Here is a 7,147-nt window from a genome sequence, read left to right on the forward strand (position 1 = left end):
CTACAAACACACAACCACGACGGTAAGAACACGCATTCTCCCTCTACAAACACATAACCAAGACAGTAAGAGCACACATTCACCCTCTACAAACACACAGCCACAACAGTAAGAGCACGCATTCACCCTCTACAAACACATAACCAAGACAGTAAGAGCACGCATTCACCCTCTACAAACACACAACCACGACGGTAAGAGCACACATTTACCCTCTACAAACACACAGCTACGAGGGTAGGAGCACACATTCACCCTCTACAAACACACAACCACGACGGTACGAGCACACATTCACCCTCCACAAACACATAGCCACAACAGTAAGAGCACGCATTCACCCTCTACAAACACATAACCAAGACAGTAAGAGCACGCATTCACCCTCTACAAACACACAACTACGACGGTAAGAGCACACATTCACCCTGTACAAACACATAGCCACGACGGTAAAAGCACACATTCACCCTCTACAAACACATAACCACGCCGGTAAGAGCACACAATCACCCCATACAAACACACAACCACAATGGTAAGAGCAGACATTCACTCTCTACAAGCACATAACCACAACGGTAGAAGCACACATTCACCCTCTACAAACACATAGCCACACCGGTAAGAGCACACACTCACCCTCTACAAACAGCCACGCTGGTAAGAGCACACATTCACTCTCTACAAACACATAACCCCGATGGTAAGAGCACACATTCACCCTCTACAAACACACAACCACGACAGTAAGAGCACACATTCACCCTCTACAAGCACACAGCCACAACGGTAGGAGCAAGCATTCACCCTCTACAAACACACAACCACGACGGTAAGAGCACACATTCACCCTCTACAAACACACAACCACGACGGTAAGAACACGCATTCTCCCTCTACAAACACATAACCAAGACAGTAAGAGCACACATTCACCCTCTACAAACACACAGCCACAACAGTAAGAGCACGCATTCACCCTCTACAAACACATAACCAAGACAGTAAAAGCACACATTCACCCTCTACAAACACACAACCACGACGGTAAGAGCACACATTTACCCTCTACAAACACACAGCTACGAGGGTAGGAGCACACATTCACCCTCTACAAACACACAACCACGACGGTACGAGCACACATTCACCCTCCACAAACACATAGCCACGCCGGTAGAAGTACACATTCACCCTCTACAAACACACAGCTACGAGGGTAGGGGCACACATTCACCCTCTACAAACACACAACCACGACGGTACGAGCACACATTCACCCTCCACAAACACATAGCCACGCCGGTAGAAGTACACATTCACCCTCTACAAACACACAGCTACGAGGGTAGGGGCACACATTCACCCTCTACAAACACACAGCCACGACGGTAAGAGCACACATTTACCCTCTACAAACACACAGCTACGAGGGTAGGAGCACACATTCACCCTCTACAAACACACAACCACGACGGTACGAGCACACATTCACCCTCCACAAACACATAGCCACGCCGGTAGAAGTACACATTCACCCTCTACAAACACAACCACGACGGTAAGAGCACACATTCACCCTCTACAAACACACAACCATGACCGTAAGAGCACACATTCACCCTCTACAAACACACAACCACGACGGTAAGAGCACACATTCACCCTCTACAAACACACAGCCACAACGGTAAGAGCACACATTCACCCTCAATAAACACACAACCATGATTAAAAGCACACATTCACCCTCAATAAACACACAACCATGACTGCAAGAGCACATTCACCCTCTACAAACACACAACCACGACGGTACGAGCACACATTCACCCTCCACAAACACATAGCCACGCCGGTAGAAGTACACATTCACCCTCTACAAACACAACCACGACGGTAAGAGCACACATTCACCCTCTTCAAACACACAACCGCGACCGTAAGAGCACATATTCACCCTCTACAAACACACAACCACGACGGTAAGAGCACACATTCACCCTCTACAAACACACAGCCACAACGGTAAGAGCACACATTCACCCTCAATAAACACACAACCATGACTAAAAGCACACATTCACCCTCAATAAACACACAACCATGACTAAAAGAGCACATTCACCCTCTACAAACATAACCAAGACGGTAAGAGCACACATTCACCCTCTACAAACACACAACCACGACCGTAAGAGCACACATTCACCCTCTACAAGCACACAGCCACAACGGTAGGAGCAAGCATTCACCCTCTACAAACACACAACCACGACGGTAAGAGCACACATTTACCCTCTACAAACACACAACCACCACGGTAAGAGCACACATTCATCCTCTACAAACACATAGCCACGACAATAAGAGCATACATTCACCCTCAACAAACACACAACCACGACGGTAAGAGCACACATTTACCCTCTACAAACACACAACCACCACGGTAAGAGCACACATTCACCCTCTACAAACAGACAGCTACGAGGGTAGGAGCACACATCCACCCTCTCCAAACACATAACCACTACGGCAGAACACACAACCACGACGGTAGAAGCACACATTCACTCGCTGCCACGACCCTAGAGCGCTAATTCACCCTCTGCAATAACCACGAGCATTCATTCATTCATCCAAAGTGATGGCTGTAGAAATTCGAAAAGAACCTGTAACCCGACTGTAAAACGAAAGAATCGATCCTCTCAACTGGATACAACAAATCTAGCATGCCACTGCCATAGCAATACAAGCACACACAAAAACACTGCTGCAGCCATGAAATAACAACAGCTATAGAACAAATAACACTACAACTTTAAAAATACCAATACATCTAAAACACGCAAACACACTACTGCAGCCATGAAATAACAACAGACACAGTGACAGCTAAAGAATAAATAGCACCACAACGTTAAAAATACCAATGCATCTAGCTGCAAATATAAAATACCATGTATCATCACTAATTCAGTAATTAAAAATAAACCTAGCTGCTGCAGCCACAAAAACGATCTATTCACTGTTGCAGCTATAAGATAAAAGCACATTAATAAACCCACTGCTGAATCGGGAAAAAGCACCGCAGATCTACGCTACAGCTCCACAACATATCAACAGGTCCAAAGCCATAGTTATAAAACACCAGAGACTCGCAGTTAGTAAAATACAAATAGATCATCTAAAGAAAAATACACACCAGAAGCTCTACAGCAAGCACCATATGCAGTCTACCCCCTAGAACCGGAAACAATAACCCAACCAGTAAAAAGGGAGTAACGGATAGCAAACTCAACCCAGCTTCCACCAATACTGCTATTGTTGCTAACAAAGATGAATAGTAGTACTGAGAGGAAACTTTTCACTCACGTGAATTACAACCTGCAAAAATCACGGGCTGCAAATAATTATTACCATGAGAAAGTATTGTAAAAAAAATACTCCAATCAGTGAATCAGCCTACGTGTGTTACTGCCAGAAAAATCTTTTAACTCCCATCCCCAAAATTGGGGAGTGAAATATATTCCCATTACAAAACATTACCTGAAACGCTGGCTCCAGGTACATACAAAACAGCAGCAGCCTGAACAACAGTAGCACTGAGGTTATAAAAACACAAGTAGGCCCAATCAAGCAACTGTAATACAATAGGAGAATTACAGCAATAAATCCACTGGATGCTGTAACAAGACCAATAAACACACTCACCGCTACAGTAGCTGTACATCGACTGCCACTGCAGAAGTAAACAACGCTCATCAGCTATTGCAGGTAAGGACAGACCAAGCACAGTGGAACACGTATTATCACGTGTTCCACATATGAACACCATGAGGGGGGGGACACACAATGCATGCCAATAGCGCATGGACATAAAATACCACTACATGAACCAGTGCTGTAACTAAAAAACACCCATATACCAACAGCAACCCCACATATATGCCTACAAACACAAAAACATACCTACAATTGGAACTATTAATACAAAATAATGATTAATCCTCTGCTGAAGCTAAAAATCAGGAGATGGACTGCTGTTACTGATGCCAGGTGCACTATTGTGCCTCTAAAACACCAATATACCCACAGCAACAAACACAAATAGACAGACTCGCTGGTGTGGCTACAAACCACCAATTGATACACTGCAGCAGGTTTTTAAAACGCCAATATAAATCCATACCTGCAGCTATAAAACAAAGGCACGTTCAGTGCATGGACTATGAAGACACCAAAAGCCACCGTATTGGCTATAAAAGAAGCTACTCCGATGCCGTAACTAAAAGCAGCTAAAAGACCCACTGTCTGACTCCAAAACAGGCTCAGGGGCGCTATTAGTAGAGAAAAAGTGACCACAAATGGAGAAAAGCAGCCACCACAGAAGTACAGCCGAGAGCACAAGCCGCCTAAGATGTGCTACTGCCCGAGAAATGAACCAACTAAAAGTTGACTGCACGTGGGGAAGCCACTTAACGCGCAGTCATTGGGAGAAATCACTCGCAACGCAAGTCACCAGTAATGCCCTGCCCGACAGCGCCAGAACCACTTTGAACAAGCGAGTACTGCCCCAGAGCAGACAGAAGTCGCCAGTAATGCCCTGCCCGACAGCGCCAGAACCACTTTGCACAAGCGAGTACTGCCCCAGAGCAGACAGAAGTCACCAGTAATGCCCTGCCCGACAGCGCCAGAACCACTTTGCACAAGCGAGTACTGCCCCAGAGCAGACAGAAGTCACCAGTAATGCCCTGCCCGACAGCGCCAGAACCACTTTGCACAAGCGAGTACTGCCCCAGAGCAGACAGAAGTCACCAGTAATGCCCTGCCCGACAGCGCCAGAACCAGTGCTTGCACAGTCGAGCAATACCCGGGAGCAGAAGTCACTAGTAATGCACTGCCCGGTAGGACCACATCCACTTCTTGCTCAAGCAAGCACTGCCTGAGACCAGAAGCCACCGGTAATATACTGCCTCAGAGCGCCAGATCCACTGCTTGCACAAGCGAGCTCTGCCCCGAGGGCTGAAGTCACCAGTAATGCCCTGCCGGGCACCATCAGATCCACCGGTTGCACACACGCGCACTGCCCGCGGGCTGAAGTCACCAGTAATGCCCTGCCGGGCACCATCAGATCCACTGCTTGCACAAGCGAGCACTGCTGCGAGGGCTGAAATCACCAGATCCACCGGTTGCACACACGAGCACTGCCCCGAGGGCGGCAGTCACCAATAATACACTGCCCGACACCATCAGATCCACTGCTTGCACAACGAGCACTGCCCTGCAGCACCAGATCCACTGCTTGCACAAGCGAGCACTGCTGCGAGGGCTGAAATCACCAGATCCACCGGTTGCACACACGAGCACTGCCCCGAGGGCGGCAGTCACCAATAATACACTGCCCGACACCATCAGATCCACTGCTTGCACAAGCGAGCACTGCCCTGCAGCACCAGATCCACTGCTTGCACAGGCGAGCACTGCCCCAAGGGCAGACGTCAACATTAAAGCACTGCCCGGCAGCGCAGATCCACTTCTTGCACAAGCGAGCACTGCTCCGAGGGCTGATAACACCAGTAATACACTGCCCTGCAACAGCAGATCCACTGCTTGCACAATCGAGCACTGCCCGAGGGCTGCAGTCACCAGTAATGCCCTGCCCTGCAGCACCAGATCCACTGTTTTCACAAGCGAGCACTGCCCCGTGGGCAGACGTCAATAAAGCACTGACAGGCACCATCAGATGCGCTGCTTGCACAAACGAACACTGCTTCGAGGGCTGAAGTCACCAGTAATGCCATGCCTGGCACCATCAGGTCCACCGGTTGCACACACGAGCACTGCCCGAGGGCTGCGGTCCCCAGTAATGCCCTGCCCGGCGGACAGCGCAGACCCCCGCCTACAGTGCGGCGAGCATCGGTCCTGCTCGGGGCGGCGGATCGCGGCGCACCCCGCTCCGGGCAGACTCACCTTGTGCGGCGCAGGCTCGGTCCCGGGATCCCTCACTGGGCCATGGCGGGGGCGGTAAATCCAAGGGCGGCTACCTGCGGGGGCTGCACGGACCCCGGCTCGGCCTCCCCGGGGCGGCGCTGCCTCCGAGCGGACAGCGGGTCCACGGCCGGCCGGACAGGGGGCTGCGTGTGCGGGCGGGGGGTCCTGAGCGCGGGCTGCGGGGCTCGGCTGCACCGGTGCGGGGGTGGACTGCAGTGCACCGAGGGGCTGCGGCACTCAGTCCCGGGCGGCGGCAGCACTTTACCCGCAGGCTTTGTGTGTGTGATGCTGGGGACCAGAGCGGCGCGGCGAGCCCCCGCCCCGCCGCAAACTTCCCACCAATCGCAGCCCTCGGTCCCGCCCCTTACTATCCTCCAGTGCTGTAACCCGTGCTAGCCCGGGGGCGCCTGGACAGACGGCCTCGAGGAGCGTGTGCCCGGCTGTCTGGGTGCCCAGGGCAGTGCCAGCGGCCGGCGCGTGCCCAGCCTGGCTGCAGCCCCCTGCAGCTATGACCGACTCTCTCAGTAAGTGATGCTGGAGCCTGCACCCTTGTGCAACTGGGCACCGACGCCCCATGATCCACTATTTGCACCTCACTATCACTGCACCCCAAGCCAGCCCTGCAACATGTAAACTTGGGTGTAGCAACGTCACGCGCACCACCAAAGGCTCAGGGCCTGATTTAGATTTGGGTGGTAATGGAACATTCTCAAATTCCTGGCCGAAGTGCTAATTCCGGAACTGAAGCCACTTTTGGAACTTCTCTCTGGTGGATGAAATTCCTTTGGTGGATTCTCAGTCAGACTTGGCACTTCCGAGCGAAATAGTAGGATTTCCCATTGTCACCCTAATCTATATCAGGCACAGAGTGACTCACTCAAGTGCCGCTCCGAAGCCCACTGCCAGTGCTGGTAATAATAATAATAATAATAATAATAATCCACATTTGTAAAGCGCACAATCACCCGTAAGGGTCTCTAGGCGCTGGGGGCCGTCGGGAAGATTAAGCAAGCTATTGCCCAGAGTCACATGGTGCTGGGCTAATCTGCCCCCGGTGCCGGGATCGAACAGTGATTCGAGTCAGTCGCCCTAGCCCTAGCCGTGGTGCCACACCTCTTCCAGGGTTGGATTGGGATTAAAAATCAGC

The 7,147-nt window shown here is 50.8% G+C and overlaps 1 protein-coding gene across 1 annotated transcript in view; it reads right to left on the minus strand.

The window, feature by feature from the left end:
• The window catches only part of FGFRL1 (fibroblast growth factor receptor like 1), a 321,781-nt gene extending 315,648 nt beyond the window's left edge, over positions 1 to 6,133 (minus strand). The window contains exon 1 of the mRNA XM_078678653.1: positions 5,980 to 6,133. The gene's annotated coding sequence lies outside the window, so the exon portion shown is untranslated. The remainder of the gene's footprint in view (positions 1 to 5,979) is intronic.
• Between the last annotated feature and the right edge of the window lie 1,014 nt (positions 6,134 to 7,147).

Source organism: Lissotriton helveticus, chromosome 2_2 (assembly GCF_964261635.1).
Source record: "Lissotriton helveticus chromosome 2_2, aLisHel1.1, whole genome shotgun sequence".
Classification (NCBI taxonomy): Eukaryota; Metazoa; Chordata; class Amphibia; order Caudata; family Salamandridae; genus Lissotriton; species Lissotriton helveticus.